A 24,705-nucleotide genomic window follows, 5' to 3' on the forward strand; every position below is an offset into this window, starting at 1 on the left:
CCCTCAGCATTTCAGTTTGTGAAGGAAAGGGAGGCAGGGTGCCTGTCTCTGTTTTTCATGCAGGCAGGACTAAGTTGGATACAAGAGATCCAGCATCATAATTGTTTATAAAAGTATACAATAGAAGTAGAAGTGACTTGAGCCAGGTATTCTCACTTCTGTCTCCAAGCCTGCATTATAGTGATACATTTCTAGTGGCACTTCTATGCCTCCAGCTTATACCACTTCTTTGATCTTGCCCATGAAGCACATCAGAGCGTGTGCCCTGGAATCAGCTTCTGCCTGTCATTAGCAGTGAGACCTTGAGAAAACTAGTAACCTGTCTGAGCCTCAGTTTCCTGACTTGTAAAATGGTGATAATTTCAGGCTCACAGGCTATTGTGAGGATTAAATGACATCACATATGTGGGGTGCCTAGCATGGTTTTCTGACCCATAATATATGCTCGATAAATGTTAGTAACCTTATCTACGTCCCCCATATGATCCACAGGCTTTTGTGATAAGATGGAGACCAGGAGGAGGAGAGAGGCATCTGAGTTTGCAAGCTTGGCAACTAGGTGAATGGAGATGCTTTTAACTGAGAAGGGAAGTACAAGAGGAGGAGGAGGCTTGGGGACAAGATGGTGTTTGGTTTGGCACAGACTGAGACTGGGAGGATGGGATGTCCACAGACACTCAAAAAGCTGACTTGACAACCTGGGGCAGTGGGCAGTGTTAATTGAAGCCATGAATGAGGGTGTGTAGAGTGTGGAGAAAGGGCCAAGGAAAAGCCCCAGGGGACACCAGCATTGAAAGGCCAGTGGGGGAAAAGTGAAGCAAATTAGTTGGAGAAGTAGGAGCAGAACTAGCTGATGGCAGCACCATGGACACTTGGGAATTTCTTTTTTATTTTATTTTGTTTTATTGATATATAATAGTTGTACATATTTTGGGGATGCATGTGATATTTTGATATCTGTATAGAAGGTGTAATGATCAAATCCAGGTCACTGGGATATCCATCACCCCAAACATGTATCTGTTTGAGGAATTTCAGAAAAGGTCTTAGCATAGGATCCAGTGCTAGAAGGCCTGGGAACATAAGCACTGCAAAGAGGCCACTAGGAGTCAGTGGGGATTTTGTAGCGATAGCACCCTGATTGCTGGAGATTGAGGAGGAGGCTTGGAGGTGGTGAACGAGGGCCGCTCTAAGAAGGGAGCAAAGCTGCAGGAGAAGCAAAGCCAGGCACTAGTTAAAGGCAGGAAAAACAGATTTTACTCGGTAACTACTATAGTAGGGAAGAGCGTCTAGTGAAAACTGAGCTCAATTTCAATCTGTGCAGAGGTGACTGGGCATTTTAAAAAGAGAAGAAAAAGTAGGTAGTGGCAGCTCCAGCAGAGTCAGGGAAGTGGAAAATTACAAAAATCAGGGAGGGAGGCTATTCATTGTGATTGGCCATCTCAGCTTGTTAACTGGTGCTTATGTAGTTAGGCTCCTACTTTTCCACAGAGGCTGGGAGACAGGGCCCCTACCTTCAGGTGTTGGCTGGAACAAACAGTAAATTCTTCTGGCAGCCTTAAGGTTTCCCAGATAGGAGCTTAAGGGGGCCTGGGTTGTCCCAGGGACATAGCCTTGAGCTATTAAAAACCATGCTACAGTTGGCTTAGGTCTTAATGCAGTTGGGGTACATGAAATCGTTTGTGCTGAGAGTCTGCAGTCCTTAGAGGCCAAGTTTGAGGCCCAGTGGAGAAGGGGGGTCAAAGGAGCCTTAGTTTGGTCAAAGAGAGAATCTTTATCAGAGGAGGCAGGGTCATGGAAATATAAAGATATTTTAAAACTGAGTGGAAAGATCCGGGAGAGAAGACAATTGAACCCAAAATTGAGGTTGGAGTAATAAGTGCAAGTGATTAGGCCACCCAGAGTGGAACAGTGAGGCAGAGAGAGGCCCTAAGGCCCCATAGAGGCAATGCTCAAAACCAGGGGCCAGCAAATTTTCTCTGTAAGAGACCAGATAGTAAATAATTTAGGCTTTATAGGCCATATATGGTGTCTGTGTCTATTTTTCTTCTTGTTCTTTTAACCCCATAAAAATGGAAAAATCATTCTTGGTTCATGGGCCAGCCAAAAACAGGCTGCAGGTGGATTGAGCAGCTACCACTTGCAAACACCCCTGCTCTAAACCCTGGTTTGACCCCATCCATATGTAGAGGTCACCCTTTTCATCATTCAAATTTGCATAGAACGCTTTGACATTCCACCTGCCTGCAGGGACTTTTTCATGATGTTCACCTGCAAAAATTCATCCCCTCCTCCCAGCCAAGAAAAAAAATTACAGCCTCATCTACTAGGTGCAGAACTAATTTGTTGCTTGGCATCCCCCCAAATCCACAGGCCCAATTCATTCTGTTAAGCTTCGTGCCAGCAGCCTCCACGCCGAACCAGGTGATGTTGCTTCCCTAGAGACAGCACTTTTTTGCCCACTACTTAAGCTTAATTGGGAGCAACTTCCTGCATGACAATGCTCACATTAAAAATATCTTAGGATGGCACCTAAGGTCTACCCATTCACTCCATGCCAAGAAATTCCTGACTTGCTTCCAAAGCGAAACCATAAGTAGGCAGTTCCAAGTCCCATCGGATTGCAGCTCCACATGTGATTTAATTAATAGGTTTCTTAGTCAGTTGCTTTATCTAAGAACAGAAATAGCCAAGCAGATGTGATATCTGTCCATGACGTCATGCTGGTACTTTTGCCCTGTATCAGCTGGCAGAAAATTCAAGGGCCGACCAGCAGAATTTGTTACTTTCAGATGATGATAATGTCTGAAAATTTTGTCTGTTTATTTTAAATATTCAGACATATTTCCGTGACCAGAGGGATGTAGATGAGCTGCCAGAAATTAATGCTTTCCTACATCTAGTACTCTTTGAAGTGTGCATCTAAGAAAAGCAGCATGTTATAGTGGGGAAGTTCCAATTTGGGAATCAGAGTTGGATCTGCATCCCAGACTCAAATAGCTGCATGACCTTGGGCAAGTTACTGACCTTCTCTAAACCACAGACTTCTCATCTGTAAGATGAGGATAATTGTACCTACCTTGTGGGAATATCATGAAAATTAGACATACTACTTGCAACCTTCTGAGTGAGGTATCTGGCACCCAGAAAGCACTCCAGAAATGGTTGTAATAATAATACTTGTAAGGTCATGGTGTCTCATTTTAGAACTAGGTGCCCCATGTTTTGGATATTTACCTACCTGAAAATGAAGAGCTGAGCAGTATGATTTTTTTCTGTCTTTTTCAATTATAATCCTATGAACCCCAGATTCCTAATCACATGCTTCTTCACCCCACCAGCCCCTTCCTCTAGTGTAGGTTGTACACCATGTACAAACCAAGCCAACTTTCTTATACACAGAGGTACATGTGTTCATACTCGCACTCCCTTATACCAAGTACAAATTATTGTCTTTTACTTCTGATCGTTCACACCTGACACATTCCCTGCCTCAGAAGCTTCCTACAGCTCCTGCCATCCCTGCCTCTTTCCCTTCCTCCTTCAGCTAGTCCAAGAAGCCTGTCCTAAGCAATGACAATCGTTCCACTCCCTCCCTCTATCTGCACTTAGCTCTGTACTATGTAGCTAGACTTGGCAAAGTACAGTTCCTATGTTTTCCCTTGCAGTTTTTTCCCATTGAATGTCTTTTATTTTTCACTCCATATGCTTGTTCTGTCTCTTCGGTTGTCTGTTCCTTGGCCAAGGGTTCTACATATTGTCTCCTCTATCTCTCCACTCAGTGCAAGCATAGCTGGCATCCCATTAATGCTTTTGACTGGTAATTAAACAGGGAGAAAGATGACTATGTAGGCAGGTATCTGGGTTTACATTATGAATAGGTGCATTGACAATGTTATATTCCAGGAGAAAACTTGGTCATCCCAATAGTAAATAAATATTTTGGCAGGAAATGTTTGGTATGGACGTTGGAGTAACAGTCCTTGAGTGCGGAATTGAGGATTGCTAAAGGGCCACAGACAAAATGAAAAATCTAATTGGTTTTATTATCAAACATGACTCTTATGTGGACAAGGGTCAAATACATGTATTTCTTGTATCGGATTGTTTGTAGTAGGGAATTTTGTTACAAGAAATTGGCAAAATGTAAATAGAGCTGATACAGGCTACTTTGGCAAGGTGCATCTTTTCTTGCAGTGGGATTTTAACTTATGCTGCATTATATGTCTCCTACCTCTTATCTTCCTTTGAATGAGTTCCACCCAACCATTCACTGTTAGTTTCCTTGGTTACCAATGACTTTCAGTTTTTAATTCGTGAGTTTCTGGTGTTAAACAAAATAACTCTGTTTTTGTGCTGCATTGACAAAGGTTAGAACTAGTTATTATGTTTTTGTTGCCAGAAAAGCATTACATTTTGTTTTTTTCAATGAAAGAACTAGGTAATGAAAGAATAGAAAATGACTCGTAGGGCTTTTCTTTACCAGGCAGGTTTCATTTCTCTCATCACAGAATTCAGAATTTTGACATTTGGTTTTACATCTTTTATCATCAATCTGGTTGTACAAAAAATAATTGGAGCTTCTCCATCTAAATAAAATAAACAATATTACTGCTCCTAATTTTTAAAAAAATTTTTATTCACTCCAACATTCCTGAATGGGATAAATGTGCTTTATATGATTCCAGAGAAAGTAGATGAGATGGGAATTAGGGATTACAGATGAAAAGCCACAGAGGACTTTTTTTTTTTTCATGATTGCTAAGTACCATCCTATGCAAAAATGAGTTTAAGTGAGTTTAACCCAAGTGATCCATTAGCCTAGTGAGGCCTGAGGAGGCCTGGTGTAGGCCAGAGAGGAGGGAAATACAAGCTAGAGTGGCTCTTTCAGGGGGAAAAAAATGTCTTTGGGGCTAGGGGCTGCTTTCCGGGGTGTGACACTGCTGACTTCCTGCTCACAGCCCCTGCTTCCCAGTTTCCCATGATGCACCTGGAGCCAGCTGATCAGATCTCCCAGCAGAGGCTGATATATGACCCTGAGTAAGGGATAGATCGTGCATGGGCATCCTTCCCTTTCATGCTTCCTGAAGAGGATCTAAAAGGGTGGCTCTTTGAAAATTGCTCAACCTGAGGAGAGCTTGCCCAGAGGAAATCCACAGCTCATGACCACAAGATTACTCAGATCACTGTCCTCACAGCATTCCCCTTCCACCTCTCCAGAATTCTCCAGGACCTGAGGAGTCATGGACCTGTCTGGCCAAATATCTCCTGATTATAAGACCATTTGCAAACATGTTTTATTTTCCTTTTAACACATTATGTGGACAGTCTAATTATCCATATGGGCATCTTCACATTCTACTGTCCTTTTAAAGAAAGACCGTGGTGTATAACACTTTCCTTTGGAATCCATGTTACATCTGTTTTCTGAACTTTTGGTTGTTCACAAGCCCACACCTGAAGAAAAGCATGCCTAGCTGGAAAGAAGGTCATGGCCTCTCATTTACTTTCTTTTGAAAGGTATTACTAAATGCCTGGCTGACTTTGATGGCTCAATTTCTCCACCTATCCCTTTTTACTTATTTTCAATCATGTATAACCTAACAGAAGATAATACATGCTAAGCAGTCTTATAAGCATACTAATTGATATTACGAATTCCTCTCCAAGTGGTTCTTAAGCATCAAAATATTCAATCACCAATATGTTATCCAACTCTGTATATTCTTAAACAAGTAGCAGTTTGTACAACCTGTCTTTGAAGCATTCAGACCAAATGAAATGCTGCTGAAAGGAAGCCTGCTTATCAATAGTATCAGCTATTCTGAGCCACGTGTAGCTAACGGCATTGGAAAGGCCAAGTCCAAGTTTGATTCTTCAGGCAGAAGGTCACTGGTTGAAATTCATTCTGAAAATAAAAAGTCTAGATTTTTAAAGTTTCTGTTGGATATACCAATGTCTTGTTTTAATAGCTGCCATTTCTTTAATGCCTAATATGTGTAGAGATTGAATCCTCACAGCAGCCCTGCAAGGTAGACAATGTTACCACTTTTTTGGAGAAATTGAGGATTGTGTAGCTAATTACTTTGCCAGATATGTGAAGGTGCCTGGATGTAAATACTGGTCTGGTTCCAAATCCCACACCCTTTGCAGTCCAGTTGCTGCCCTCCCTCTGTGATGTTCATTCTCCCCATGCATCTATCCCTCCATCTTCCATCTCTGGAGCTTCCTTCAACAGACTTCCCCTTCCCAACTCAGAAGTCATAGCTTTAAACTCTCTCTTTCCCACTCTATTGAAAACTTCCACAATTGAATTTGACTTGAGCTGCTCTAACAACAGTAAATCCTCTGTTTTGACAACTGAATAATATCTCGTTTTATTTGGCTACTAACTTGCCAGTAGAAAGCAATTACAGTGATATGTGGGTCGCCTTAATCAAGTATTTTTCCATAGATGCCAGCACAATTATTTTCAAAGCTAAGCCTTTGACAGAAAAAAGATAGGGCCATTACATTAAATCATAAAGTGCTCATTAGAAAAAAATAATACATAATTTCAAGTAAAATTATGGAGAGCTTTCAAATTTTCTGCTGCCTTGCAGTTAGAATTGCTTGGTATTTAATGCTGACTTGGTCAGATAAGATTCATATAGCACTTTATGCACCATTAAATATAAATGTATGTATATTCTTGCAAGTTCTCAGTTCTGACTTCTTTTAAATATCTAGGTGCATTTCTAGATAGATTAGAAAGAGGGACTCAGAAGAAATACCTGTTCCCAACATTGCACACATACATCTTTCTGTATTTTTCTTTTTCTTTCTCTCTCTCTCTTTTTTTTCTCCAGTCCAACTTTGAAAACATGCTGATTTACTCCTTTTGCTACACAGCAAATCTGTGAAATCAGTTTAGTCCACCTTGGAATTGCTCAGAATTCCTATAGATTGCATCAGTGTTCTCCATCTCTAGTACCTGGAGTACTCTCGTACCTCTATTACCTGGCTGGCATGGTTGCTCAAGCCTATAATCCAGCACTTTGGGAGGCCGAGGCAGGTGGATCACTTGAGGACAGGAGTTTGAGACCAGCCTAGCCAACATGGTGAAACCCCGTCCCTACTAAAAATACAACTAGCTGGGTGGGCACCTATAATCCCAGCTACCCTGGAGGCTGAGGCAGGAGAATCGCTTGAACCCAGGAGGGGGAGGTTTCAGTGAGCTGAGATCACGCCACTGCACTCTAGCCTGGCCGACAGAGCGAGACTTCATCTCAAAAAACAAACTAAAAAACAAGTCATCTCCTTGGGCTGCACCCTCCCAGATTCAAATGTGGGTATCCCAGGAATCTGAATTTTTGACGCATACCCCAGATAATTATGACACAGATGATTTCCAGACCTTACTTTGGGAAAAGCTGGAAGAGATGAAGGAGTGAGCATAACTAACATTACCTTATTAGATCCTCAAGATTGGCATGTGAAGTAGAAATTTACTGAGGTTCAGTGAGGTCCCACTACTTACACCATCAGATTCCCTGAACATGCCATGCACATACACAGTTCTGTGCCTTTGCATGTGACCTTCCCACGGAACCCCCTTCTTCTCCTCCCTGCTAAATAAGACCCTGCCCAGGCTTCAGGGCCAGCCCCAGGTAAGCAGACTGCATCATGCTGTCCTTGCTCAAGTTGCCCTTGGCTTGCTGTGATGGTTTGGCATCTGCCATGTGGAAGATGGCTAGTTCTGCACCTGTCTGTGCCCCCACAGACTGTTTGCTCCTCCTTGGCAGAATTCATCTCATACCCAGCATCTCTGCCAGCGCCTGGAATTTAGGAGGTTCCTCCTAAGTATGGCACCCAGGTTGTAGAGCCAAGATGGGATCCAGACCTCCACTGTTGTTTGGTCATTCAGTGCTCTTTCCCTCACACCAGAGAATCCAAGGCTGCCCCAGCAGGGCATGAACTTTTAGACACCTTTCAGGAGTACTCCATAATACATGGTATAGCCACATGCTTTTCCTGAATGCTTCTGGTGCCCTAAATACACAGTGATGGGGAATTCTTAGCAGGATTAGGGGAATGATTTGAGTCCCTGACACAGACTGAAGAAACTACTTTTCAACACAAAAATTAAAGCCATTCTAGTGCAGTGCTCTAAATAAGCAGCTGAACTGAATGGTAGAAGGCCTTCACATTTGCTACTTCTCAAAATCAGGAAGGTATTTCACCTTCCTGATCAAACAGTGAAATCAGAAAGCAAGCTTAGCTGCTACTGTAGAAAGCTGTCTTGCTTTAGTCTGGCTTAACCACAAATCCTATTTCTGAGCCAACTAGTCCTAATAGTCAAGGGATAGGGTTAGAAGTAGCCCCCTGGTGTGCCTGCTGGCCCAGTGGCCCCCGGAGAAAGGCCTCATGTCACTTTCCTCCTGATCATTTTATGATCTTTCAAATTGATGCCTTCCTAGCCCTCCAGTTTCCCACAGCAACTCTTTTTTTTTTTTTTTTTTTTTGAGATGGAGTCTCAGTCTGTTGCCCAGGCTGGAGTATAGTGGTGTGATCTCGGCTCACTGCAACCTCTGCCTCCCAGGTTCAAGCTATTCTCCTGCCTTAGCCTCCAAAGTAGCTGGGACTACAGGTGCGTGCCACCACACCTGGCTAATTTTTTGCATTTTTAGTAGAGATGGGGTTTCACCATGTTAGCCAGGATGGTCTCGATCTCCTGACCTCATGGTCCACCCGCCTCTGCCTCCCAAAGTGCTGGGATTACAGGCGTGAGCCACCACGCCCAGTCAACTCTTTTTGTTTAATTGAAACTGTGATCAGTTCACCATCTGGTTTGTCAGCACAACCATCCAGGTTTTGCCCATCTCCAATTCCAGACTGATATCTCTTCCTGATCAATCTTGGCTTGGAAAAATAATGGATTTTTTCCTCAGTCTGCATGGGGGAAAGCATTAGTCATGCCGTGCTGCCTGTTTGTACTATGTCACGTTGTCTATTTCTATCAAGTGGATGCAGGAGGTACCTTTAGCAGAAGGTACATGATTTGGGTGTCAGAGAGAGTTAGAAAGTTGCTATATAAACAGCTGATGTGAGCTTTCTATTTACCTTCTACTGTATATAGAGGCATAAAGAAATAGGCCACTCTCTGGGCAATGTCATTTAGATTATCTTGACTTCTGTCTTTGCCTTGAAGGTTATATTAATAGCCACATCTGCATAGATTTTTTCTTCTTTTGTAAACTTCCACATTTGGCCTCATAACAGCCCTTTAGGCATCAATATTCATCTTGCATAATACACAGAAGTCAAGTGGTTTTCTCAAGGTCACATACTCTATCATACACCATTGTCTCTGGTCCTCTTTTCATGACACTAGACCACTTTCCCTAAAAGTAGATGCCATACATCCTCGTAGTATACCTAAGATGGTAAACTCGGATGGGTTTAAATCTTAAAACCGGTGCTGCTGCTTGCTGCTGATGTGGTCATGGAGATGTCAAATTTCTATTATTAGTACAACTAACCTTCTTAATGGGAGGGATGCCTCAGTATTGAGATCCTGTGAGCACTGATATCAGGAAGGCTTAGGGATGCAGTGCAGTGATGGTCCATGACATCTCTGGACCCAGAGCACAGTGAACATCAAGATGATGTCAAAGAAACTCAGGTTCTCAAGAGGTGGCAATGGCAGCTGAATATATGGATGTAAACTACACACAGAAACCTCCTTGATCTTCAGAAGTGTCACTGCATTGGCTGAGGAGTGTGAAGGTGCTGCCCTGCCTATTCTACCCATGTGCCCTCTTTCTTGGAGTCATTCCCACAAATAGTTAAAACATCCAGGGCAGTATTACTAAATGGCTGAACTGACTCATTTTGGACCATCGTTTGAAAGAGGAGACCACCAAACTACCCTTACTCACATATGCTTGTTCTCCCAACTACAGGCAATTAAATCAGGAAGTGAATGAAATCACCTCTGTCCTGACTTTTTTGTCCTAGTTTACTTGGTTGAAAGAAAAGAAAAAGATATTTTTATGTTATTTTGAGATGAGAACAAGGACAAGTAATTGGTAAATCTGATGTGTTTCCTTCATAATACAGTAGTCCCTCCTTACCCCAGGGAAATACTTTGCAAGACCCCCGAAGGTTGCCTGAAGCCATGGATAGTACCAAACTAGATAGACCATGCAGAAATTTCTTTTTCCTTCTTCGCAATTTCATGGATGGAAGATTCATTCTCACTGTAGATTTTTGCAACGTCAGCATGCAACATTTTTTTCCTTATTATGTCGAGAACTTTCACCTTTTCACTTAAAGGAAGCACTTTATGGCTTTCTTGGCATATCCAAATTGTCAGCATGACTACTCTTACACTCTGGGTCCATTATTAAGTAAAATAAGGGTTCCTTGAACACAAGCACTGAGATATCATGACAGTTGATCTAATAACTGAGATACCTACAAAATGGCTTAGAGCAGGTAGCATCTACGGCATGGATCAGCTGGACAAAGGGATGATTCCCAATCCAGGTGGGATGGCCCAAAACATTATCATTCTACTCTGAATGGCACACAATTTAAAACTTATGAATTGTTTATTTCTTGAATGTTTTATTTAATATTTTCAGACTGTGGTTCACTGCAGGTAACTAAAACCATGGAAAGGGAAACCACAAATAAGGGGGAGACTACCGTATAAGGACATTAATAACTCTGAGACAAAAACAGCTTGGGGTTGAATTTTATGGTTCAGTTCTGGTGGTATGGCTGAATTAAACCATCTTCAGATAATAATTCTGGCAGAAATATGCTAGTAGTCATAGTATGCTTTCACTCTTCCAGGCATTTTTCATAGATTATCTCATTTAATCCCCACAAGGACCTAAGTATGCAAGTGCTATTATTATTAATTTCCATTTTGCAGATGAAGACACTGAGAACAATGACCCTTAATAATTTACCCAAAGTTACACAGCTAAAAAATGAAGGTGCCTAGGGTCAAATTCAGGCAGCTTGGCTTCAGTCAAATCTCTCTATAACTGTGTCTCATGAGGTATGGTAGGTACAACTTTCTAAGCACTTAATAGAATATTTATTGGATGAATGACACAAACAAATGAGTGAACAAACAAATGATGAATGAATATTCAACTGGCTTGCAAAGAGGGTAAATGCGGGTTTGGAGGTAGTTACTGTTGATGAAACGTATCTTTGCTCCTGGAGTTCTTTCAATTCACATCTTCTGAATTTGGAAACAGGATTTTCCCAAATGTTGACTCAAAATAATTTAATAAAAGCAAAAAACTTTGTAGGATTGCAATTAGTTCACTGATTTTTAAAGTCTTAAGTCAAAATATATGATTTTCCAGAAACACTCTTTAGACATTTTAAACTGATACTCAGTTACTTCAAATGTCATGACCATCTGTGTTTAAAAATACTTTCCTCTTTACTGTGGTTTACTCCAGACCCAGTTCCTCATGTAGCCTCTCCTCTCAAGTTAAACTGTGCTGGGCATTTAAAAAAATAGTGTTTATTTGTATGCCTATTCTGTCGGTGTTAATTTCACTACGTAAAATAAAACATTATAACCTTGACTACAAACTTAAGAACTTGAAAGTTTTCTAGTTCCTCCTTTTGAGTTTATAGTCAAGGTTGTCTAGGGCACATGTTGAATTGGAATCTGAAATGCTTTATGGGTTTTTAAAGTAATTATTTTAACCACATGCTATAAGACCAACTCATACCCTGAAAAAGAAAACACAACACACCAGAAGTAACAAACAGCCAACATGTTAAAAAGAACCTTTGAGAATTTCTCCTTTTTCCTCAACATCTTTGTGAAGCCAGGGCATTCCAACCCAGGAAGAATTGAACTTTCATTGGGAGGGATTCAGCTAAAGATCATGCAGCGATTCTGGCTGGAATTCCCCAGCTTCAGGAGGAGCCGTGGTTCACTCATCCTTCATTAAGCATCGATCCAGGTTACTGATTATAAAGGAAAATGGCTACACCATCTGGTTGGAGAATTCATATACAACATGCAGAGTTGTAAAAAGACTCATATGCCCTGCTAGCAGCCTTATTGTCATGGGAAGCCAAAGACAGTTATGCCAAAGGTATATGCCAAAACTTTTCAGGTTACCATATAAGAGAGCAAGTTTGGGAAACTACATATCTTATGCAGAAAGAGACCAACCAGAAAACTCAGGGATCTGGGGCTTTGTCATATATTACAGAGACAAATTTATGTTGACTATCACAGAATCCTATGATTCTAGAATTGAAGCCATGTAAATGAGAGGTCTTTGGAGTTGGGTGCTCAACTATCACTCACTCATACCTTGTCACTTACACCATGTTTGTTTACCTTAACCATAAGACCATCAAAACTTTGAAATGGACAAAAGATATTGCTGTATGTGGTTTCAGTGTAAGGTGATGTACTAGCTAGCAGATCCACCTGGAAATTATCTGATTTTGTAGGGGTGTGTCCCTTTGTTTGACTTGTTATTTATTACAAAGCAGATAGATGATGACTTTTAGAAAACTGATCATGATAGAAATGATTCTTGCCTGATAATATTGCAATGAATTTTGTCCACTAGAGCTAGAAATAATTTCCATCAACATTACAATGAATTTTGTCCACTAGAGCGAGAAATAATTTCCATCCCACAGTCTGCTCCATTAAAAAGATAACCCAAAGGTTAAATTTTTATTGCCATGGTACTATACATTAGGCAGTCTTGTACCAAATTAGCCATTTTACTCAAATATTCTTTCTTTCAGCTTCTATAAAAAAAAGTGACCCTCCAATTCTTTTTGAATACATGCTAAAATAATACAAATTTTTTAATTAAAAACTTTAAGATGTCTCAAATACAGCAGAAGTTCCTCTCTTTCTCATTCTTTCAGGTTCAAAATTAAAGTCTTGGTCAGGTACCTTTCCTCAGCATGATAACTCCAGGACACTGGCTCCTTTCCTGTCTCCACTATCCCCTATGGCAGGGGTCAGCAAACTTTTCCTTTAAAGGTCCAGATAGTAAATATTTTAGGCTTTGCATGTCCCTTGCAACTTCTCAGCTCTGTAGTTGTAGCACAGCATAGATAATGACTGAGCATAGTTGCATTCCAATAAAACTTTATTTACCAAATCAAGTGGCAAGCTAGATTTGACCCACAGTCTACAGTTTGCTGACCCCTGCCCTGGGATCTCAGAATCTTCTGTCTGACATGAGAAGAAAGGATAGAGAACACACATTCTTTACTGAACCACCTTGTCCTGAAAGTGCCATATATCACCTCCATTGGTGAGAATTAGTCCCATGGCTTAGATGGGACTAGATGCAGTGGTACCTGGGAAATGTAGTCCCTGGCTGGACACAACTCTACATCATGGAAAAGAAACATGTGTCCTTGAAAGACCTCTAGCCATCTCTGCTGTAGGTATATTACACACGTAACAACTATCTTGCTGGCCATATAAAATGAATACACATTGAATTTCAGATTTCTTAAAAGCAATACTGTGTTCATGGGAATAAATTTTAGCACTTAATCACTAATTTGATTATAGTTAAATATTTCTCACCCAGATACATAAGACTGCTAATATAAAACTGGTTTTCAAAATAGGTCATTCACTCAATGTTGGAAACAATAGGTCATGTTTTTATGGAAACATGTTTGTTATCTACAAATGTAGCATCTACTAGAAAGTGGTAGTTTGTGTATCTATAATTACTTCTTGGCTTTCCTGTATAGTTTTCATCAGAACACTCAGCAACTGGGTCCGTCCATGAAGACAGTATATTGAATTATTTCCATGATTGAGGTACTTTCTTCAGAAGAGGAGGATAATATGGTTTAGAGATTTAAAAGCCAGGTTCTAATTGTAATAGTCCATTCCATTAAAAAAAATGTAACCATATTCAGGCTTTTTTAACTATAAAGAAATTCCAGGTATGTCTTAAGCTGTAGTTTCCACAGTAACTTTGACTCCTCTGTGTGCATAAGGCCGGCTTTGTGTATGTACAAAGCAATTACATCAAGACCTGAGTTGTATCCAAGGCAGCAAGAGCTATGATTATAGATGTTATATAGACACCCTAATTCACATGTATACCTTGTTCATAACTTGTCTGAAAGTGTGATTTTTCAGTGAGGCTTAAATGCGTTTTTTATCTCTGCTCAAAGGTGAGTTATTTCAGATGCATGAAAGATGACCTATCTCTAATGGACTTGTAGATGAGGAGGAAATTGACCTGTTTTGTGTCTGACTTTTTCCAGTGCCTAGATTGACAGGTGTCTTTACAGTCTCCTAACTAGCAAAGAAGACTCTCTGACTTCGACAGTGTGAGCTGGTGATTTCTCCTGCTGCTCATCTCTTCTGTCTCTTACTACTCAGTGTTCTCCCCCTGGGCTTAAAACCACAAACTCCAAACTCCAAACTCATTGCAGGTATACCCTGCTTTACCTTTACAAATCCTATTTACAATATTCCATTACAGCTTTTAAATGATTTTTTAGATATTTATTAATACATAATATTTGTACATTTGTACGGGATACATGTGACATTTTGTTACATGCATAGAATGTATAATAATCTAGTCACAGTATTTAAGGTATTCAGCACCTTGACTAGTTATCATTTCTATGTGTTGGGGAACATTTCAGTTCCTTTCTCATGGCTATCTTAAAATATATTATACAATATATTGTTGTTAACTATACTATCAAACATTATAACTTATTCCTTCTATCTAACTGTATGTTTATACCCATTAATCAACTTCTCTTCATCCCTCCCTCCGCCCTCACACATACACTTTTCCCAGCCTCTGGTGACTATTATTCCACTCTCTATCTCTATGAGATCAACTTTTTTAGCTCCCATATATGGGTGAGAACATGCAGTATTTGTCTTTTTGTGCCTGTCTTACTTCACTTAACATAATGATCTTCAGTTCCATTGACGTTGCTGAAAATGACAGGATTTCATTCTTTTTTTTAATAGCTGAGTAGTATTACATTTTGTATATATACCACATTTTCTTTATTCATTCGTCTGTTGATACACAGGTTGATTCCACATATCTGCTGTTGTGAACAGTACTATGATAAACACGGAGGTGCAGGTATCCCTTTGATATACTGATTTTCTTTTCTTTGGATAAATACTCCATAGTGGAATTGCTAGGTCACATAGAAGTTTTATTTTTAGCTTTTTGGGAAATCTCCATATGGTTTTCCATAATAGCTGTACCAATTTATATTCATACCAATAGTGTATAAGAGTTCTTTTTTCTCTGCATCCTCACCAGCATGGTTTTTTTTTCTTTTTAGTAATAGCCAGCTTTTAAATGATTTTTGATGAAACTTTTCTAAAGGTGCAAGTTCCCAATTATATTTCCCCTCCTACAATCATCTATTTTTGTGGGCGGGGCGGGGGGGATTCTTTAATTGGCTTACATGCAAACTGTTAAATAAGAGCACATAAACGTGTTTTATGGTGGCTATGCCCACTCTTGCATTCACAAATCACTTTCACCCTCCCTGCCTGTATTAAGCATCACATGCCATGGGCCATTGCTGTTACTTCGTAGATTTGACTTTTCAAGGCTCACATCCCAGCGGCTGCTTCTACTCTCCTGGGTTCTTATGCCTATAATTTAGATTAGCTGCCCCAGCAGAATCAATGTTGTCTGGGTGATGAAATTGTGGTCGGATTAGCCAATCTTCCTATAAAGCCTCCATAGCTGGATCCACTATCAGCATAACTAATATTTGTTATCCATTTAGTGTACAACATTGAACTTGAAACAGCCAAGGGTAAATACTAACTAAAGTTAACATGCCATTATACATGCAATTTACAACTTAGAGGAGTACTTAAAGAAATACAAGGAAAAGCTTTCCCTCTGCCAACATGGCGGCCTCAGCAAAAAAGAAGAATAAGAAGGGGAAGACTAACTCCCTAACAGACTTTCTGGCTGAGGATGGGGGTACTGGTGGAGGAAGCACCTGTTTCCAAACCAGTCAGCTGGGCTGACGAAACGGATGACCTGGAAGGAGATGTTTCGACAACTTGGCACAGTAACGATGACGATGTGTATAGGGCGCCTCCAATTGACCGTGCCATCCTTCCCACTGCTCCACGGGCTGCTCGGGAACCCAATATCGACCGGAGCCGTCTTCCCAAATCGCCACCCTACACTGCTTTTCTAGGAAACCTACCCTATGATGTTACAGAAGAGTCAATTAAGGAATTCTTTCGAGGATTAAATATCAGTGCAGTGCGTTTACCACGTGAACCCAGCAATCCAGAGAGGTTGAAAGGTTTTGGTTATGCTGAATTTGAGGACCTGGATTTCCTGCTCAGTGCCCTGAGTCTCAATGAAGAGTCTCTAGGTAACAGGAGAATTCGAGTGGACGTTGCTGATCAAGCACAGGATAAAGACAGGGATGATCGTTCTTTTGGCCGTGATAGAAATCGGGATTCTGACAAAACAGATACAGACTGGAGGGCTCGTCCTGCTACGGACACCTTTGATGACTACCCACCTAGAAGAGGTGATGATAGCTTTGGAGACAAGTATCGAGATCGTTATGATTCAGACCGGTATCGGGATGGGTATCGGGATGGGTATCGGGATGGCCCACACCGGGATATGGATCGATATGGTGGCCGGGATCGCTATGATGACCGAGGCAGCAGAGACTATGATAGAGGCTATGATTCCCGGATAGGCAGTGGCAGAAGAGCATTTGGCAGTGGGTATCGCAGGGATGATGACTACAGAGGAGGCGGGGACCGCTATGAAGACCGATATGACAGACGGGATGATCGGTCATGGAGCTCCAGAGATGATTACTCTCGGGATGATTATAGGCGTGATGATAGAGGTCCCCCCCAAAGACCCAAACTGAATCTAAAGCCTCGGAGTACTCCTAAGGAAGATGATTCCTCTGCTAGTACCTCCCAGTCCACTCGAGCTGCTTCTATCTTTGGAGGGGCAAAGCCTGTTGACACAGCTGCTAGAGAAAGAGAAGTAGAAGAACGGCTACAGAAGCAACAAGAGAAGTTGCAGCGTCAGCTGGATGGGCCAAAACTAGAACGACAGCCTCGGGAGAGACACCCAAGCTGGCGAAGTGAAGAAACTCAGGAACGGGAACGGTCGAGGACAGGAAGTGAGTCATCACAGACTGGGACCTCCACCACATCTGGCAGAAATGCACGAAGGAGAGAGAGTGAGAAGTCTCTAGAAAATGAAACACTCAGTAAGGAGGAAGATTGCCACTCTCCAACTTCTAAACCTCCCAAACCTGATCAGCCCCTAAAGGTAATGCCAGCCCCTCCACCAAAGGAGAATGGTTGGGTGAAGCGAAGTTCTAACCCTCCTGCTCGATCTCAGAGCTCAGACACAGAGCAGCAATCCCCTACAAGTGGTGGGGGAAAAGTAGCTCCAGCTCAACCATCTGGGGAAGGACCAGGAAGGAAAGATGAAAATAAAGTAGATGGGATGAATGTCCCAAAAGGCCAAACTGGGAACTCTAGCCGTGGTCCAGGAGACGGAGGGAACAGAGACCACTGGAAGGAGTCAGATAGGAAAGATGGCAAAAAGGATCAAGACTCCAGATCTGCACCTGAGCCAAAGAAACCTGAGGAAAATCCAGCTTCTAAGTTCAGTTCTGCAAGCAAGTATGCTGCTCTCTCTGTTGATGGTGAAGATGAAAATGAGGGAGAAGATTATGCCAAATAGACCTCTACATCCTGTGCTTTTCTCCTAGTTTCTCTCCACCCTGGAACATTCGAGAGCAAATCAAAACCTCTATCCAGACAAGACAAAATAAAACTCACCATCTCCTGAAGACCTTTCTTACCTTTTTTTAAAAACAAAAAATGAAATTATTTTGCATGCTGCTGCAGCCTTTAAAGTATTGAAGTAACTGGAGAATTGCCAATACAGCCAGAGAGAAAGGGACTACAGCTTTTTAGAGGAAAAGTTGTGGTGCGTTATGTCACCATGCAGTTTCCAGTGTGATTAGTGCCTAGGGGTCTCCATTTAGCAGAAATGGTAATGACAGTGATATAACGCCTGGAACCTGGTTGGGCAGTAGGGGAGGGAGGTAGAAGGAAAAGTGTGAGATTTCTACCTTTTAGTTTTTTTCCTATTTTGGCATATATGAATTCTCAAACATTATCTGAATAAATTTTCCACTCTTGGAAAGGTAAATTTAGCCTCAAGTTGTTTTAGTCTCCAGGAGGCTGCCAGCCCCTCTTCTTATTTAATTCTGAGTTTTGGGGGCCAGCCTAGAGGGAATTCCTTTTTTTTTTTTTTTTTTTTTTACCCCCAAGGGGGTTAGTTGGGAGTGAGACTATAGGCCATAAAGAATGGGACTGCATTGGACCAAAATAAATGGGAAAATCGTGGTTTGAAAGGAAGCTTTTGGGAAGTGATGAGTCATTTTGCACCAGGTAATAGGGGAAAATTGTGTGACCTCCAGCAAACACATGAATGGTTATTTCCTGGAGCCGGAAGCACTTGGGGGTCATGGTAATTCCCAATGTTTTCTGTGTCCTAGTTTTACCCTTTCTAAACACTGTCCTTTTTGAAAGTTTGAATATATCCACATTCTATTGAAACCTTGAAACTAAAAATTTAGACTCTTATCGTCATCTTAAGTTCTTCATGCTACTCTTAACCTCCCAAAAAGCAGTATCTAAGTCACATACATGATGTCTTGGGCATTTTCTCTCTCAGCCATGGAGAACTCTGAAAGGAAGAATCACTGCTTTTCTCAAGCAAATCGGTTTCTTGATCTCTTCTGGTTCTCACTCCTTGCCTGCTCCTGATGCTTTGACCCCTTTTATTGATCAGAGTGCTCTAGAATAATGGATGGTCTTGGATGGTGGATAAATAGGGACAGGGACAGTTAAATTGGGAGCCTTTCTTACAACCTTGATGGGTTTTTTTCCCCCCAAGTTTCCTTCTCCACTGAAATGCCACACTAATGTTTGTTGGATTCATGAGGTGGCCAGACCAATGTGTTGTTTTTTTGTTTTGTTTTTTTTAAGCTTCCCTTGAGAGAATAAACGGTAATGGAGAGAACTATTTAACAAGGTCTTGGTTTCTCTTGCAACACAGTAGCTAAACTTGCCTGCCTTTATATGCATTTTTGTAGGGATCAGCTTGGTAGACAGTATTAGCGGAGAAACACCTTGATCTTGGTTTGCAAGCCCTTCTCCCATCAGTCCTAGATTAGGCCCTGTTCAGCCATGCAGGGGTGTTGGTTTATGCATGCTGCAGCAGTGGGCATAATGAATATAATTTACCCAGTGGACAAAGGTGTGTACCAAGTGAATTTAAATAATTGGTGTGGATTGGCCAGTAGCTAAGAAGTGGGCTTTTAAAGAGTATTGAAGATTGAAAGGTGTTTTTTTTCTTTTTTAAAAAAGAAAAAAACTATTGATTGTAGATAATGAAAAGCTAGGGTTTGCCCTCTTCATGTCTACTCTCCTTCCAAATAGTTATATCCAAAACTGTTTTTCCCTGTCCCCTACCTTGTCCCCCCCATTAAAATAGAAACAGGGATTGATTAATGTCCCGCTCCTGAATACATGTAAAATTTGTACAAAAATATCTTCTATGAAAATCATTTGTAATCTGTAGACTTATTACCTGGGAGATGTCTTGATGTAAAATCCCATCCTTTGGGTTGTGGGTTTTTTGTTTTCTCCAAATAAATCTGATCTTTAAAGTTCAAAAAAAAAAAAAAAGAAATACAAGGAAAAAATACAGACTTTTCCACTATAAGATCATATAGTGATATCACATTCTGGCTCCAATACTAACTATTTGTGTGAACTTGGACAAATTATTTAACCCCTTTCGGCCTCAATTTTCTCATCTGTAAAAAAATAAATAATAATAATCCCTATTTATTCAGGACCTTCTAGGCGCTGAGTATTGAAACAGTTACTTTCCATTCATTATTTGATATATTCCTAACAACCCAGCAAGGTATTACTCTACCCATTTTATAATTTAGTTGGAAAATTGGAGTTTGAATTTCTCTTACTCTGCTAATATCAATGTCCCTATTTCTTTTGAAAGAATTATTCTTTCCTTCCATTACTTCTATAGATTATGATGAGAGTACTAAAGAGCTGTGGATGCAAGCAAGTGGGAGAAGGTTTATTCTTTTGAATACCTTTTCCTTTTTCCTTCTTCAAAACTTTAACTTCCAAGTATGTGTGTGTGTGTGTGTGTGTGTGTGTGTGTGTGTGTGTCTGTGTGTGTGTTTGCAATGGTTGTTTATGTAAATTTTCTATGTAGTAGGGTGTATGCAGGGCTGACATTCAGCCAACCAGTAGGACACAGGATGAGCCAAACTAGTGGGTCAGTGGCTTGGTTTTTCCTGGCTGCATCCCTTTTGACTCATCAGTACCGTGCTTACTGAGATGTGAAATATTTTTAATATCAACCCAGGATAAATTATAGGGGTTCACACACCCCCTTTCTCCTCATTACACTACCACCTTGTTTTATAGTCTTTCTGGTGGTAGGTTTCCCCTTTTGGGAACTTCTCGAGGTCAGAGTCTATATCCTAGTTCATCTTGGTGTTCTCAGTTCCTCGCACAGTGAATATTTTGAATAAATGCTGGAATGAATGCGTAAGTGAGTAAGGAGTGAATGATATGAAACCAAGCATGAGATAAATGAATAATCTCAGCGGCTAAAAAGTGGCAAAGCCAGCCCTGACTCCTTTCCTGCGTCTTATACAGTCGATGAGGGAATTAGCATCATAAGATCATAGATATGCCCAACACTTAGCGGGGACTGACATGTGTGTTTCTTCTCCTTCTCTATCCGAGTATAGTGAGGTATCTCAGCCCTGAACCTTTATTTTTGAATCACAACTTAATCTAGCCTTGGCATTTGTGGACTCAGGAGTTCACCTTCCCAGTTCATCCTGAATCCTTGTAGAGTTCCTGCAGTTTTCCTTCACCTGCATCTTTCTTCCACCCCCGCCATTTTGGTTGATCCCCAGGAATGGCTTCATGTTGCTGCCATGCTCTTGAAAGCAAATGAATGCTCGGGGTTTCTGCATTTTTTTTCTCCACTCAATCACTAAAGGAAAAATATGTGGTCATTTCTCAGATGACTCTCTCAATACTGGTTTTTCTTTCTAATCTGAATGAAATAATGCCCCCCCTTTTCACTTACCCTTTAATGTTTATCCTTTGCAGCTATAGCTCACTTACTGGTTAATTTACATTTACGTACAAATCCCATTATGACATCCAGCAGACCCCTGCAGGGTTACAGCCTCCTCCTTCATGTAGGCTTTATAGTTTTTAACGGCTTGGAGTGACTTGAAATCCAAACTAAATCAGAATTTAATTTTTTAAAACACTCATGCAAAGTACGAAAAGAGTTTATACACAGGTACAGTGTAACTGAGCCACATAGAGTATGAAGTTCTTGGGAAACACTAATTGTTTTGTTGGTTTGCCTTACAAAGTTCCAAAAATAGAATATTAAATACTAAATAGTTCGCTTTTATCTATACTGTATGTTCTCACCTAACACTTTTGGGAAGATCACTGATTTTATCTAATCTTATGATTACAATGGCTAGTGCATGATCAGAGATCTTGGTATTCAAAGGCAACATGAAGGAAACTTCTGGCTGGTAGTTACTGTCTTTGCACTTTTTGCATGGACTACATGAAATCTGACCTCAAATGGAGCCAAATGTGATGCTTTCTGATATTGTCCAAAAGCAGTGTGCATTAGACTGGGGATGGGGAAGCTTTGTTTCTCTTTGGGCAAATAGGCATGCAAGTATGGAACAATGAGACATCAGTTCAGAAGAGAGTTTGATGAAGGGCAAATTTGCCTGCTAGAGACTGTGAGTTTAGAAACATTGCCCATGGGCTCTGATGGGTTGAAGTCAGAGCATCCTCAATTAGTGGCAAGAGCTCAGAACTGAATTAGAACAATAAAGACAGATATTTCTGTTTTGAAGTTAGAGTCTTAGTTAAACCTTAGAACAAGATAAAAGCACCTTTAACCACTCTGTTGGAAATGTATCTATGTGATTCTTGATGCTCATCTGCATAGTTCATCAAATGATACTGCTTGACCCATTTAAGAAGGGAAGAAACTGGGTGCTGGAAAGAATGTCTGTAGGACTATTCAGACCCTTGGTGAAAAGAGACCAACTGGACATGTTCAGTTCTTTTTCCAAGACTTTTCCAGGATCAGCTGAGAGGCAGGCAAGCCCCAGTAGCAAAGATTTGCTGCATGATTTTTTTTTTTTTTTGCTTTGTGCATGATTAGGAAAAACTCAGAATACATGTTCTTCATAATTCCAGTACAAGCCATGTGCTCTAGACACTGATTTCTTCATCCTCCTCTGGTCAGTTCTCACATACCACACAGTCTTACTGTCAATCACACCATATAGCAAAAGAGATCCCAAGTGGATTTAAAAGTAAAAAAAAAATCTTAAAAACATTCTACAATATATGTGATCATTTGATTAAATTTGAAGTGGGAAAGGGACTTCCTGTTTTTCTTTTTCTTTTTCTTTTTTTTTTCTTTTTTGACGAATTTTCGCTCTGTTGCCAGGCTGGAGTGCAGTGGCACCATCTTGGCTCACTGCAACCTCCGCCTCCTGGGTTCAAGCGATTCTCCTGCCTCAGCCTCCCAAGTAGCTGGGATTAGAGGTGCCTGCCACCAAGCCCAGGTTATTTTTGTGTTTTTAGTAGAGGTGGAGTTTCACCATGTTGGCCAGGATGGTCTCGATCTCCTGACCTCCTGATCCACCTGCCTCGGCCTCCCAAAGTGCTGGGATTACAGGCGTGAGCCACTGCACCCACTCGGGAAAGGGACTTTCTAAGGCATAAAAGTTATGGAATAAACTATGGGAGAAAAAAGATTGACATACTTTATATGAAACTGTAGTATTTCTATACTTCAGGGAACATCATAATACAATTTTAATGCAAATCAAAATTAGAAGAAAATATTTCCAACAAAGAGTAAACATATCCAAAATATAAATCATGCATAAATCAATAAGAGAAACACTAAAAACTCAAGAGCAAAAGATATAGAAGATCTGAGAAATTCACAAGAAAAGAAATACAGAAGTATTCATTCAACTATGCTGCAGGGTACTATTCTAGGTAGTGAAACATGGAGGTAGAGACTGAGTTCTTACCTTCATGGAGAAAACGTTTTGATGCGAAAAACTAGACAACAAGCAAATTCTTAAAGTAAGTAAATGTATGTGTCAGGTGGCGATAAATACTTTGGAGAAAAATAAAGCGAGTGGGAAGGAATCTCCATGGTGGGAGGCAGTATACTTCTAAGAAGGTAACATCTGAGCAGAGGGAAGAGGTGGTACTCACCAAGGAGACATCTAAGAGAAGCGTTTTCTAAAAGAAGAAACAGCAGGTGCAAATGCCTTTAGGCAGAGAGTACTGAGTGTCTGCAAAATAGGAGCCACCAGAGAGGCTGGAGCAGAGTGGGCAGAGGGGAGAGTAGTGGCAGTGAGGTCAGAAAAGCAGCAGGTGGGAGCAGCTCATGCAGGACTTCCTTTGGCCTTCGCTCTGCTCCTTCCCTGCCACTCCTTTGGACTTGCTCCAAGTAAGAAGTCAAGCCCCTGAAAGTCTTGAGGAGAAGAGTGGAATAATGTGGCTTAATACGTAAAAGGATCATCATTCTGCTTGCTATGTGGAAAAGGGGTGCAGGGAACAAAGGCTAAAAGCAGATAAAGCAATTAGGAGTCAGTTGCAACAATCCAGGTGGGATATCATAGCAACTTCCATTAGGGTGATAACAGAGGAGGTAAAGAGAAATAATCACATTTTGAGTTGATTTTGAAGGCAGAGTAAACAGGTATTGCTAAAGAATCAAATGTGGGGCACGAGACAGAAGAGTCTCAAATGACACCTGGGTTTTTTGACCTGAGAAGCTAGAAAGACGGATCAATTATTTTCAGGATGGAAGACTGTGAGAACAACTGGTTTGGGAGGAAAATCAGGACTTCCCTTTTAGATATATTACATTTGAGTTGTCCCTCCAAAACTGCTGGATGCAAGCATTTAGAGATGAGGGCAAAGGGCAGATCTACAGATAGACATCAGGAAGCCCTCCGCATAGGGATGTTTTTTAAAGCCTGGGACCAGATGAGATGATCTTTGGCTAGGTGTTAAATTGGTAGAGAAAAATTGTCAGAGGCTGAACCTGGGGCTCTCCAACCTTTAGAGTCCAATTAATGAGGAGGAGCAGCAAAGAAGACTGAGAAGTATAGAAGAGTAATTTATGTAGTCAGATATGTCACATTTTTGCTTCATGATTTGCTCCATTGCTTTTATGCTCACCTAGCTATTGATGCTTATAAAATGTTCTCCATTTCTAAGGACACTGCATATTAAATCTAAAGGCAAAACCAAGATCAGGTTTAAACAGAGGACTAATATCCCTGGCATAGAAATAACTTAAAAATCTTTAAGAGAAACACTAACACATCAATAGAGGCCTACACATATGAACAAGTGTGAAGTCAGGAAATTGTAAGCTCTATGTTTATCATCTTTTTACTTTAAAAAAAATTCATCTTTGACTTCCAAAAGAGTAAAACACATAATTTCTTAAGCATACAATCAGATGTAAAAGCAAA

At 40.8% G+C, this 24,705-nt stretch overlaps 1 protein-coding gene and 1 pseudogene across 3 annotated transcripts in view; both read left to right on the plus strand.

The window, feature by feature from the left end:
- The window catches only part of LHFPL3 (LHFPL tetraspan subfamily member 3), a 577,287-nt gene that overhangs the window by 324,427 nt on the left and 228,155 nt on the right, over positions 1–24,705 (plus strand). The gene's annotated exons all lie outside the window — the stretch shown is intronic.
- On the plus strand, positions 15,925–17,877 carry LOC129398192 (eukaryotic translation initiation factor 4B-like; annotated as a pseudogene).

Source organism: Pan paniscus, chromosome 6 (assembly GCF_029289425.2).
Source record: "Pan paniscus chromosome 6, NHGRI_mPanPan1-v2.0_pri, whole genome shotgun sequence".
NCBI classification, from domain to species: Eukaryota; Metazoa; Chordata; class Mammalia; order Primates; family Hominidae; genus Pan; species Pan paniscus.